Source organism: Hyla sarda, chromosome 1 (assembly GCF_029499605.1).
Source record: "Hyla sarda isolate aHylSar1 chromosome 1, aHylSar1.hap1, whole genome shotgun sequence".
Lineage (NCBI taxonomy): Eukaryota > Metazoa > Chordata > Amphibia > Anura > Hylidae > Hyla > Hyla sarda.
Genome location: NC_079189.1, coordinates 244,958,262 through 244,971,520, shown reverse-complemented (window position 1 = coordinate 244,971,520; position 13,259 = coordinate 244,958,262). Strand labels below are relative to the sequence as shown.

The following is a 13,259-nucleotide window of genomic DNA, read 5'->3' as shown; positions in this document are numbered from 1 at the left end:
CAAATATTTTCACCAGTCCCCCGTGAGCAGACTCAGACCCCCCCCCCTTTACCAGTCCCATGTTCTTGTGGTGTCCCGGTACCGTATTGCATACCGTACCTTGGTAGAGGTCCCCAAAGTCATAGTTCCTAGGAACGGTGGGGTCCCTCTTTTATTGTTAGCCCCTCGTCACCCCTCAGTTAGCTAATATTCATATAAATAGCAATGTAAATATGTATATTTAAATGCCTACCTGTTAGCGTTGCAGGACCTTAGGTCATGTGACTCAGTGTTCAGAACTCTATGGTTTGTTGAAGGACCTTCGGTGGTTCTTGTGTCAGGTGTTCACCCACAATGCCGTGTAACGGTGAGTTACAGCTGTTATGGACCAATCCAAAACCGCTCAGCCCCTGCCCATATCAAGGAGCTGCAGCCAATAATCTCTCTCTTAGGTTGCTGACTCTGGATGAGGTAGGACCTCCGCAACTTCTAAAGACAATTACTAGGCCTAAGCCTTGCGGCCTCGGCCTACGCTAAAGACTGTGAGTTCTTACAATTCCCCGCTAACTCCGCAAGATCACTGGACCTACCCCTAAATCCAGCGGATCTATGCTACAAAATCCTCCTAAACTAAAAGAACTTACAAGGTCCCAACCACCTGTCAATCGCTGCTTCAGCTGTATATAGACTCTGTTATCTGGTCTGTTGTTATTGCTGCATGTTACAGAAAATCTTCAGTAAAGTTTCTACAAGTTTTCAGCTAAGCACTGGTTGTGGACAATCCGTTATTCTGCACTCACCTATCGCTCTTGGGAAGGGTGTCGATAGGCCCAATGTTACCTCAGCATTTAACCCTCACCCTGGCGTCACGAGTGACAAGGGTTAATAAACCCCTGTTATCTGCTCAGCAACACCCCAGCTACCCTACACCCCCTGAGGCTTATCACATTCTTATTACTCAGTCCCCTTTCACTCATAATCAGACCATCGCCCCCTTCACCCCTTAATCAGACCCTCCCCCCTTCACCAGTCCCCCTTAATCAGACTTAGGTTGGCAGTATAAGTCCCCGCACCTTAGGTTGGCAGTACAGTTCCCCACATTAGGTGTGCAGTACAGTTTCCCCACATTTTGTTGGCAGTACAGTTCCCTCATATTAGTTTGGCAGTACAGTTCTCCCACATTAGGTTGGCAGTACAGTTCCCTCACATTAGGTGCGGTATAGCTCCCCACATTAGGTGCAGTATAGTTCCCCCACATTAGGTGCAGTATAGTTCCCCCACATTAGGTGCAGTATAGTTCCCCCACATTAGGTGCAGTATAGTTCCCCACATTAGGTGCAGTATAGTTCCCCACATTAGGTGCAATATATTCCCCACATTAGGTGCAGTATAGTTTCCCACATTAGGTGCAGTATGTTCCCCCACATTAGGTGCAGTATAGTCCCCCACATTAGGTGCAGTATAGTTCCCCACGTTAGATGCAGTATAGTTCCCCCACATTTGGTGCAGTATAGTCCCCCACATTTGGTGCAGTATAATTCCCCATATTAGGTGCAGTATAGTTCCCCCACATTAGATGCAGTATAGTCCCCCACATTAGGTACAGTATAGCTCCCCACATTAGGTACAGTATAGCTCCCCACATTAGGTGCAGTATAGTTCCAAACATTAGGTGCAGCATATTTCCCCCCACATTAGGTGCAGTATAGTCCCCCACATTAGGTTCAGTATAGTTCCCCACATTAGGAGCAGTATAGTTCCCCACATTAGGTGCAGTACAGTTCCCCACATTAGGTGCAGCATATTTCCCCCCACATTAGGTGCAGCATATTTCCCCCCACATTAGGTGCAGCATAGTTCCCCACATTAGGTGCATTATAGTTCCCCCACGTTAGGTGCAGTATAGTTCCCCCACATTAGGTGCAGTATAGTTCCCCACATTAGGTGCAGTATATAGTCCCCCACATTAGGTACAGTATAGCTCCCCACATTAGGTACACTATAGCTCCCTACATTAGGTGCAGTATAGTCCCCCCCACATTAGGTGCAGTATAGTTCCCCCCACATTAGGTGCAGTATATTCCCCCCCCCCCCCACATTAGGTGCAGTATAGTCCCCCCCCCACATTAGGTGCAGTATAGTTCCCCCCCACATTAGGTGCAGTATAGTTCTCCACATTAGGTGCAGTATAGTTCCCCTACATTAGGTGCAGTGTAGTTCCCCCACATTAGATGCAGTATAGCTCCCCATATTAGGTGCAGTATAGTTCCCTCACATTAGGTGCAGTATGTTCCCCCACATATATACAACCTCCAGCCATATACAGTGTATGGCTGAAGGCTGTATGCCTGTGTACTGCCCCACGTCATTGTTCCCACCACCACCCCTCCGGTCCAGGGTCACAATCCCGGGTCCCGGGATCGGAGGAGTGGTGCTTGGAACGCTGAAGATGATGTACAACATACAAGTAACTTACCATGGGCGCGCGCGTCCTCCTCCTCGCTGCTCCGCTCTGCTGTTGCCATGGGAGCACGCAAGGGACATCAGTGATGTCCCTGCATGTGCTACCTCCCAGTAGCCCCTGCATGTTTAAATTTAACGAGGGGGCCAACGCAGAGAGGTAACTGCCGGGACATCCTTGTGTCCCGAAAGGATCTTTCGGGACAAAGGGATGTCCAGAGTTGCGAGAGTAGAGAAGATTTAAACTCTGTTCTCTTGCAGTCTTGCAGCGTGAGTGGCTCCGCTCCTCAGCAGCCTTTTTGTTGGCCGGCTGGGCCTATTTTACTGTAGGGGCCTGGAGCTGCAGCTCCATCAGCCCCTAAGTTAATCCGCCCCTGGGCCAAGTATCAAGAGGTGAAGACACCTCAGGGTCACCACTATACGAGGCACAACGTGCCTTGGGTCTTAATCTACTTAAAGGAGTACTGTGATGCATGACAACTTATCCCCTAGGATACACCGCCAATCACCTCCTGTTGCTGGGGAGCGGTGACAATACTGTCACCGCCCCAGCAACGCTGCTATTGGCCGGCGATCGTCGGCCAATAGCAGTGCAGCAGAGGAGGGGTTAACGGTCCCCTCACGCAGCTTTGCCCGCTCGCTGAGTTCAGTCAGCGGGCAGAGCTGTGTGAAGAGGACCGGGATCCCCCCCTCAGAGTGCCAGAGCCCCCTCAGAAAGAAGAGGAGCCCCTAGATCAGGGTCAGCTTGTTGCAGGGAAAGGTAGGGTAAAACAAAAGAGAAAGTAAAAGTAAAAAAAAAAAAAAAAAAGTAACCCCCCCCTGACCCCCTAATAGGTCCCCAAGGGTCCGCCGTCACCTGATCTGTGTGACTCCAGGCCCTATTAGGGGTTCAGGGCGCTGCTTGTGCCACCACTTTTTTATTTTATTTTGGCCCTAGCTTTTTTTTTTCTGTTACAGTTACACCAAGCACCACACACTACATACTTCCCTGCCTCCCCTCCCCCCCCCCCCCCCCGCACACACACCCTCCCCACCCCGCCACCGTCCCACCCCCGCCACCGTAGAAAAAAGGTGATGGCCCGCCAGGCATTTTCGGTAGCGGAGGCTTACGCTTTTTTAGCCTCCGACTCCAAATCTGCCAGTGAGGACGATGAAGATCCAACATTTTTGTGTTCTTCATCGCTCTCCTCATCATCTAGTAGGGATGATGAGTCCCCTGTACGGCGGCGGAGACGCCGTCAAGCGAGGCCACGCACCCCCCATAATAGTGACCCAGTGGCCGACACTAGTACGGGTGGCAATGCCGCTCGTAATAGGAGTCCGGCCCCCCAGACAAGTGCACCGGAGCCCCCTTCCGATGACCCTGTCTGGAGCCCCCCAGAGGATTATCAGCCATGGATTCCTGAGTATGTTGGCGACTCAGGAATCCGGATTGACACGGCTGGGTTCACTGATCTGGACTTTTTAACGTTTTTTTTCAGTGACAGCCTGGTCAATCTAATGGTGGAGCAAACGAACTTGTACGCCCAGCAGTTCATTGCCCACCACCCCGATTCCTTTTTGGCCAGGTTCAATGAATGGCGCGCCATTGATGCAGCGGAAATGAGGACATTTTGGGGCCTCACGCTGCATATGGGCCTGGGCAAAAAACCAAGTGTCCGTCATTACTGGAGCGGGGACGTCCTCTACCAGAGCCCGCTGTACAGTATGGCGATGACACGGAAGCGGTACGAGGCGATTTGGAAATGCCTGCATTATGCAGATAATGAGGCATGTCCGCCCCGAGGTGATCCCACCTATGACCGGCTTTACAAAGTGAGGGCCAAATTTTTGGAGGCCTACGTACCGCTCAGGGACCTCTCGGTTGATGAGTCTCTCATCAGTTTTAAGGGGAGACTCAGCTTCCGCCAGTATATTCCCTCGAAGCTGGCGCAGTATGGCGTGAAGCTCTATAAACTTTGTGAGAGTACCTCCGGGTACACTTGCAAGTTTAGAGTGTATGAGGGACGATATTCCCGTATTGAAGCCCCAGAATGTCCCCCCACTCTGGGTGTTAGCGGGAAAATCGTTTGGGATCTTATGAACCCATTGCTGGATAAGGGTTTACACGTGTACGTGGACAACTTTTATACCAGCATCCCTCTCTTCACATCCCTTGTCGCCAGATCCACGTCCGCTTGTGGGACCGTGCGGAAGAACCAGAGAGGCCTCCCTCTAAATTTTGTTAAGACGCCTATTCCCAAGGGTGAGTCCCGTGCCATCACCCATGATAACCTGTTGTTGGTCCGGTATAAGAATAAGAGGGATGTCCTTATACTCACCACTATTCATGGGAACGGCAGCACGCCTATCCCTGTGCGAGGTACCGTGGGACCGGTCCTCAAGCCCGATTGTATTCTGGACTACAATCGGTATATAGGGGGAGTTGATCTCTCAGATCAAGTCCTCAAGCCATATAACGCCATGCGGAAAACAGGGGCATGGTACAAAAAAGTTGCGGTCTACATGGTACAGGTTTTGTACTATCCCGGTACGCTGGCAACACAGGGACATTCCTCCAGTACCAAGAAGAAGACCTAAGGTTCCTGATCTTTGCTGACTGGGAAAGATCAGGCCGGACTTCCCAAGGGTCTGGAGTTATAGGCACCAGGATCGTCCCTGGCCAGCACTTTCCAGGTGTGACCCCCCCCCCCACTGGAAAGATGGGACGATCCCAGAAAAAATGCAGAGTGTGTCGCAGGAAGGGGAGACGGAAGGACACCACGTATCACTGCGACACTTGCCCAGATAATCCGAGCCTCTGCATAGGCTGCTTCAGGGAGTATCACACTTCCATGGAGCACTACATTTTCCCTTTTCATTTTAATTTTCCATAATTTGACCAATGTAAAAATCAGAAAAAAATCCTGATAAGACCTCTGGGGGTGTTTTTTCAGAAATGGGTCATAGGTCACTGAGTCACTATCATCGGGGACTTTTTATGTTGCCTCAAATGCGCAGCGCTCTCTCTCCACCTGAGTGGGTGCGTATTTGAGGCAACAGGTTAGGGACGGCCACACACATCACATTCCCAGAATGATGATTCAGAACATAGGGTTTGGGGCGGGCATATTTTTTTCCCGTTTTGGCTATGCTCTGGGTCATCATTCTGGGAACATATCCTGTTTAATTATTTTATGATTTATAGTTTTCTGGCCCACTGTACCCCATATTACGGGCCTCTGTACCCCACCTGTCTACCCCAGTTACGGCCCGTTGTCCCCCATAGTGTTCCCCTATTTTAGGGCTCAGTGCTCCCCCCCATTAACGCTCCTTGAGGGGGGGTCCCACATCCTGGCTGCTATAATAAGCTCAAGGCCCCTGACTGACCTCCCACTCCAAGACCTGCTGTGCACCCACAGAGCGAAAATCATCAGAAATTAAGGTATGTCCATACTCCCAAAAAATGTATTTACAAATTTTGGGGGTCTTTTCTGCTATTAACCCTTGTAAAAATGAAAAATTTTGGAAAAAACCCACATTTTAGTGAAAAAATAAATGTTTTTTAACATATGCAAAAGTCGTGAAACCCCTATGGGGTATTAAGGCTCACTTAATTCCTTGTTACGTTCCTCAAGGGGTCTAGTTTCCAAAATGGTATGCCATGTGGGTTTTTCTTGCTGTCCTGGCATCATAGGGGCTTCCTAAATGCGACATGCCCCCCCCCTGAGCAAAATTTGCTCTCAAAAAGCCAAATATTACTCCTTCTCTTCTGAGCATTGTAGTTCGCCCATAGTGCACTTCAGGTCCACTTATGGGGTACCTCCATACTCGGAAGAGATGGGGTTACAAATTTTGGGGGGTCTTTTCTGCTATTAACCCTTGCAAAAATGTGAAATTTGGGGGGAAACACACATTTTAGTGAAAAAAAAATAAAACATTTTTACATTTGCAAAAGTCGTGAAACCCCTGTGGGGTATTAAGGTTCACTTAATTACTTGTTACGTTCCTCAAGGGGTCTAGTTTCCAAAATGGTATGCCATGTGGGTTTTTCTTGCTGTCCTGGCACCATAGGGGCTTCCTAAATGCAACATGCCCCCCGAGCAAAATTTGCTCTCAAAAAGCCAAATATTATTCCTTCTCTTCTGAGCATTGTAGTTCGCCCATAGTGCACTTCAGGTCCACTTATGGGGTACCTCCATACTCGGAAGAGATGGGGTTACAAATTTTGGGGTGTCTTTTCTGCTATTAACCCTTGCAAAAATGTGACATTTGGGGGAAAACACACATTTTAGTGAAAAAAAAAATTTTTTTTTTACATATGCAAAAGTCGTGAAACCCCTGTGGGGTATTAAGGCTCACTTAATTCCTTGTTACGTTCCTCAAGGGGTCTAGTTTGTAAAATGGTATGCCATGTGGATTTTTCTTGCTGTCCTGGCACCATAGGGGCTTCCTAAATGCGACATGCCCCCCGAGCAAAATTTGCTCTCAAAAAGCCAAATATTACTCCTTCTCTTCTGAGCATTGTAGTTTGTTCGTAGTGCACTTCAGGTCCACTTATGGGGTACCTCCATACTCGGAAGAGATGGGGTTACAAATTTTGGGGGGTCTTTTCTGCTATTAACCCTTGCAAAAATGTGACATTTGGGGGGAAACACCCATTTTAGTGAAAACATTTTTTTTTCACATATGCAAAAGTCGTGAAACCCCTGTGGGGTATTAAGGCTCACTTAATTCCTTGTTATGTTCCTCAAGGGGTCTAGTTTCCAAAATGGTATGGCATGTGTTTTTTTTTAGCTGTTCTGGCACCATAGGGGCTTCCTAAATGCAACATGCCCCCCAAAAACCATTTCAGAAAAGCGTACTCTCCAAAATCCCCTTGTCGCTCCTTCCCTTCTGAGCCCTCTACTGCGCCCGCCGAACAATTTACATGGACATATGAGGTATGTGCTTACTCGAGAGAAATTGGGCTACAAAGATAACTATAAATTTTCTCCTTTTACCCCTTGTAAAAATGCAAAAATTGGATCTACAAGAACATGCGAGTGTAAAAAATGAAGATTGTGAATTTTCTCCTTCATTTTGCTGCTATTCCTGTGAAACACCTAAAGGGTTAAAATGCTGACTGAATGTCCTTTTGAATACTTTGGGGGGTGCAGTTTTTATAATGGGGTAATTTGTGGGGTATTTCTAAGATGAAGACCCTTCAAATCCACTTCAAATCTGAACTGCCCCTGAAAAATAGTGAGTTTGAAAATTTTGTGAAAAATTGGAAAATTGCTGCTGAACTTTGAAGCCCTCTGGTGTCTTCCAAAAATAAAAACTCATCAATTTTATGAGGCCAACATAAAATAGACATATTGTATATGTGAAGAATTTTTTTTTTATTTGGAATATCCATTTTCCTTACAAGCAGAGAGCTTCAAAGTTAGAAAAATGCAAAATTTTTAAATTTTTCATAAAATTTGGGGATTTTTCACCATGAAAGGATGCAAGTTACCACAAAATTTTACCACTATGTTAAAGTAGAATATGTCACGAAAAAACAATCTCGGAATCAGAATGATAAATGAAAGCATTCCAGAGTTATTAATGTTTAAAATGACAGTGGTCAGATGTTCAAAAAAATGGCCGGGTCCGAAGGTGTAAAATGGCTGGGTCCTTAAGAGGTTAGTTATGTATACATCACATGACATACCGGTCATGTGATGCGGTCACCTGACCGACTCACCTGAAGTCGGTCAGGACATTGAGCCCGGCGTCCTACACACGCCGGCCTCTGACTTATAGCCATACTGGCAGCTACAAACTATGGACCTGCCTGGCCTCTGTCACACATCTGATTGGTATGTGTACAATTACAAGGGTATTTAAAGACACTAATTTCTCAGTTTAGTACTACACCCCTGAGGAAGTTACATCTAGTGACGGAACGAGTGGAGTTTGTTCCTGCCGATATGGGCTGACTGGGTTATTGTTTTCGTTTCCCCTTTCCTCCGTCTGTGGCCGGCACATTGTGGTGATCTCTTTTCAGTATATTATTTCTTGTTGTATTGATTTTTCAGACACATTGCTTCCATTGCAAGCTTTGGCACTTTTCTTTATGCACTTTATTGTATGCTATTTATGCTGCTATTGTGTTCTATCATGTTGCCATTGCATTAAGCTGTGTATTTGATTTTTGGTGTATACACTGTATATTCTAGGCCCACTGGTATGGTCAGCCTAGGGGGAACCCCTGGATGTTTCACCCATGTCCAGTAGTGATCCCTACAGGTCCCACTGATGTAGTACAGCTCTTTGTAGCTTTTTAAATATTTTTATTGTGTCTTTGTTTGTTACAGATTTATGGTGTTAATAAATAAATTGATAATTTCTACACATAATTTTGTTTTGGGTGTGCTTCTATTGTGGCATTTAGCCTTTTTTTTCTTGTTTCACATTTGTGCATCTCTAATGTCGGATAGCACCCCGCCATTAATTGATACATATCTGCTTGAGCCCCCCTTTCTTCTCTTTGAGTTTCCATATTCTACGGAGAACGGGAGCTCAGATTGGTGAATAGCTATTGACCAATCAGAGCTCCCCTCTCCCAGCGGTGGGGATTATGAATCATGACAGTGTGTACAAGAGTCGGTGGCAGCGCGATGTAGCCGCATGTACTGCTGGCTTGTTAAATTAACCCCTTAAGGACCAATACAAATAAACCTGTACGCCCCTGAAAGACCAGGCCTGTTTTTTCAAATCGGGGATGTCTGTCTTTATTAGAGAATAACTCTGGTAATGTTTTGCCAATCACGATAATTTTGACATTGTTTTTTTTGTCACAAGTTGTCCTTCATGTACATAGTAAAAGTAAGCCGATATAATTTGTAGTTTTTTTTTACAATGCAAAAAATCATGAAATTTTTATAAAAAAATTACGATTTTTTGCTATTTTAACACTAATAGGATGCATATATTTATACATACTGACCAAATAGTTTATGAAACTTATACTTTTAGATGTCTACTTTATTTTGACGTCTTTTTTTGTTTTTAATTAACATTTTAAATTAATTAGAAGCCTAACAATTTAACTTGAAATTTAGAAAATTTAGAAAATTTGAAAAGTACATCTTTTTTTGTGTGCTATGCAAGGTTTGCAGAAATTAAAAGGCAGTAGAACATAGGAACACCCCCCCCCCCAAATGACCCCATTTTAAAAACTAGACCCCTCAAGGTATTCGCTAGGGGGTACAGCGAGTATTTTAACACCATCGTTTTTTGGCAGGAATTATTACAAAGTCAGTGTTAAAAATTCAAAATTTGCAATTTTTCACAAATGCATCATTGGGGGGGGGGGGGGGCACATTTTTTGTACATCACTTCTGATATTGAAAGAAATGCACCCTTTATTTTATTTAGTTGCTTGTCCCATGTTCGGAAATACCCCCGCTTTGGCTATATATGGTTCCTTGGCCGCGTGGTAGGACTCAGAAGGAGAGGAGCGCCATTTGGCTTTCAGGGCAGAACAGTACCCCCACCCCCACAAGTGACCCCATTTATATACCGCACCCCTACAAGTTATTGGCTGCACCAGGGACCACTCTGATTGGTCCTTGGTCGGCTGGCAGTATAACGCGTCTGTCTGTGACAGTTAAGGCTCCTGATGGATATATCCGCCACGTTGTGGGAATAAGCACCCGCTCATGGCGACTATATCCATCACTGCTACAGCTGGGTAGCTCAGTGTGTCCGCTCATGACTGCTGGCGGGAAATTCGCCGCTATGAGTGGACACACAAAGCTACTCAGCCGCAGCAGGGAGCTCATTACCGTGACTGCTGCATAATGTGTAGGATCACATGGTGGACATCCGCAGCATATTACATGCTGCGGATGTCCGCCAATGCGATCCTACACATTATGCATTTTTTTTATTAGATTCATTTAATAAATGTATTTTTAATATATATATATATATTTAAAAAAAAATTGTAATTTTTTTATTTTTTAAAATTTTTATTTTTACCCTTTTATTAAATTTTTATTTATTTTTACACTTTTATTTTATTTATTTATTTATTTTTACACTTTTTAATGCTTTGGACTACTTAGTATTCCAAAGCATTGCAGTTATATGCTGCCTGCCAGTTTTCACTAGCAGGCAGCATATTAGGACGTGCCTCTGGCACGTCCTTTCAGGTAATACCCAGGGCAGACCTGGGGGTCTTTGTAGGACCCCCGGCTGCCCAGGTATGCAGCAGCACCCCGCGATGCTCCGGGGTGCTGCAGGAGAGACAGAGGGAGCCCCCTCCCTCTGTCAGAACTCCTTACAGCGCGCGGTCACTTCTGACCGCGGCTGTAAGGGTTAAACTGCCGGGAGTGAAGTGAACTTCACTCCCGGCAGTGCGGCAGGCCTCGGCAGCCGTGGCCACACACAGCACCCCGCGATCGCGATGCGGGGTGCTGCAGGAGTGACAGAGGGAGCTCCCTCCCTCTATCATAACACTTACAGCCCGCGGTCACTTCCGACCGCGGCTGTAAGGGTTAAAACTGCCGGGACCGAAGTTTACTTCGGTCCTGGCAGTGCAGCAGGGTCCCGGCTGTGTGATACAGCCGAGTCCCTGCCGCGATCTCGTGGGTGCACTGGGCAGCACCCACGAGAATAATGGACGAGTATAGACGTCCAGGTGCGGGAACGGCCGCCAACCTGGACGTCGATACTCGTCGGTGGTCGTTATCGGGTTAAATGCGGATCGCAGCGAATCTCTGCAGAATGACCCGATGTGATCCGCACCTCAGCCCCTGGACTACAACTCACATCATGGGCAGAGTCTGTCCATGATGGGAGTAGTAGTCCTATAAAGTACCACAGCCGGGGGATGTGCAAGGGCCATCTTTCAGCACTGCGGTACTACAACTACTCCCATCATGGGACAGACTCTGTCCCATGATGGGAGTTGTAGTCCAAGGCCAGAGGGGCAGATCACAGCAAATCATTCTCCAGTGACCTGCTGCGATCCCCATTTATTAACTATACAAGGCGGCGGCCCATGCGGCTACACTGCACTGCCTGCCTGCGCCTATGTATAGTTCTTATAATAATCTCATAATCCCCGCCGGGAGACGGGAGCTCTGATTGGTTAATATCTTTTTACCAATCAGAGCTCCCGTGTTCCGGCGGCGGGGATTATGAATTATGACAGTGCTTATAAGAGCCGGCGGCAGCGCCGTGTAGCCGCATGTACCGCCGGCTTTTACAGTTAATAAATGCGGATCGCAGCGGGTCTCTGGAGAATGACCTGCTGTGATCTGCACCTCAGCCCCTGGACTACTACTACAGAGTCTGTCCATGATGGGAGTAGCAGTCCTTACTGTGCCAAAATAGACACTTTGGTGGGTGTCCTCCGGGGTGGTGTATATTTGCGCAAGAAAATGCAGTTTGCGCATTTTTTTCCGCAAAAAAATTAAATAAAAAAGCAGTTAGTAAATTTGATTGTACAGTAGAAAATACTCTATGGTAAACTTAACCGTAGACAAGGCGATGAAGAAGTCTATAAAAAACACTTGCGCATATTTTTGCGCAAAAAAATAGCGCAAAACAGCTCTATATACAATGATAAATTCCCCCCAATGCATGTATGAGTGTGTGTATTTGTGTATGTTCCAGGATCACGTCCAAAGATATTAACATGAAACTTGGCACACATGTTACTTATATGCCAACAACAAACATAGGATAGTTCATTTAACCCTTACTCACCCCCATTTGCCAGGAACGGGGTTTTTGTTTAAAGTCCTATACAAGTCTATGGGAAATATATGTTACTGCATAACTTCCAAACGGCTGGAGATATTTTGATAATACCTTTTTTATAGCAATCATTTGATTGCTAATACTGTTCAGTGCTATGCATAGGCATCTTCTTTACTGGTGTGCTTGATGTCAGACCAGAGGAGAAGACCCGAAAAGAGTGGCAGAGGCAGGTAAGGGGACCTCCGTCTGCCATTTTGGATGATCACTGGATAACCGCATTGCCACAGATGCCGTGATCTATATTGATCATGGCATCTGAAAAGTTAATGACGCACATCAGTGCGCTCGTTGATTTCCACCATTATTAGCGGGTCAATGGCTGCTGATAGCAGCCGGGACCTGCCGTGCATGACAGAGGCGGCTCTCTAATTAGGCGATATAGGCGGCCGCCTAAGGCCTCGCGCTAAAAGGGGCCTCGCGGTTGCCTAAATCGTGTAGTTAGATCAGTGATTTTTGCGAGATTTAAAAATTTTTTTTTAAATGTCCCGCAACGGCTTGCGCGCAGGGGGGAAGGGAAGCCTGCGTGTGCACTGGCACACAGCGTCCCCCTGCGTCCCTTGTGTCCACTGTACACCCTCTGTACACTCCTCTACACCCCTCTGTCACCCATGTACACTCCTCTACACCCCTCTGTCACCCATGTACACTCCTCTACACCCCTCTGTCACCCATGTACATTCCTCTACATCCCTCTGTCACCCATGTACATTCCTCTACACCCCTCTGTCACCCATGTACTCTCCTCTACACACCTCTGCTCTACACCCCTCTGTCACCCATGTACACTCCTCTACACCCTCTGTTACCCATGTTCACTCCTCTACACCCCTCTGTACACTCCTCTACACCCCTCTGTCACCCATGTACACTCCTCTACACCCCTCTGTCACCCATGTACACTCCTCTACACTCCTCTGTCACCCATGTACACTCCTCTACATCCCTCTGTCACCAATGTACACTCCTCTACACCCCTCTGTCATCCATGTACGCTCCTCTACACCCCTCTGTCCCCCATGTACACTCCTCTACACCCCTCT

At 46.8% G+C, this 13,259-nt stretch overlaps 1 long non-coding RNA gene across 1 annotated transcript in view; it reads left to right on the top strand.

The window, feature by feature from the left end:
- Window positions 1-13,259, top strand: part of LOC130304867 (uncharacterized) — a 52,312-nt gene that overhangs the window by 38,083 nt on the left and 970 nt on the right. The gene's annotated exons all lie outside the window — the stretch shown is intronic.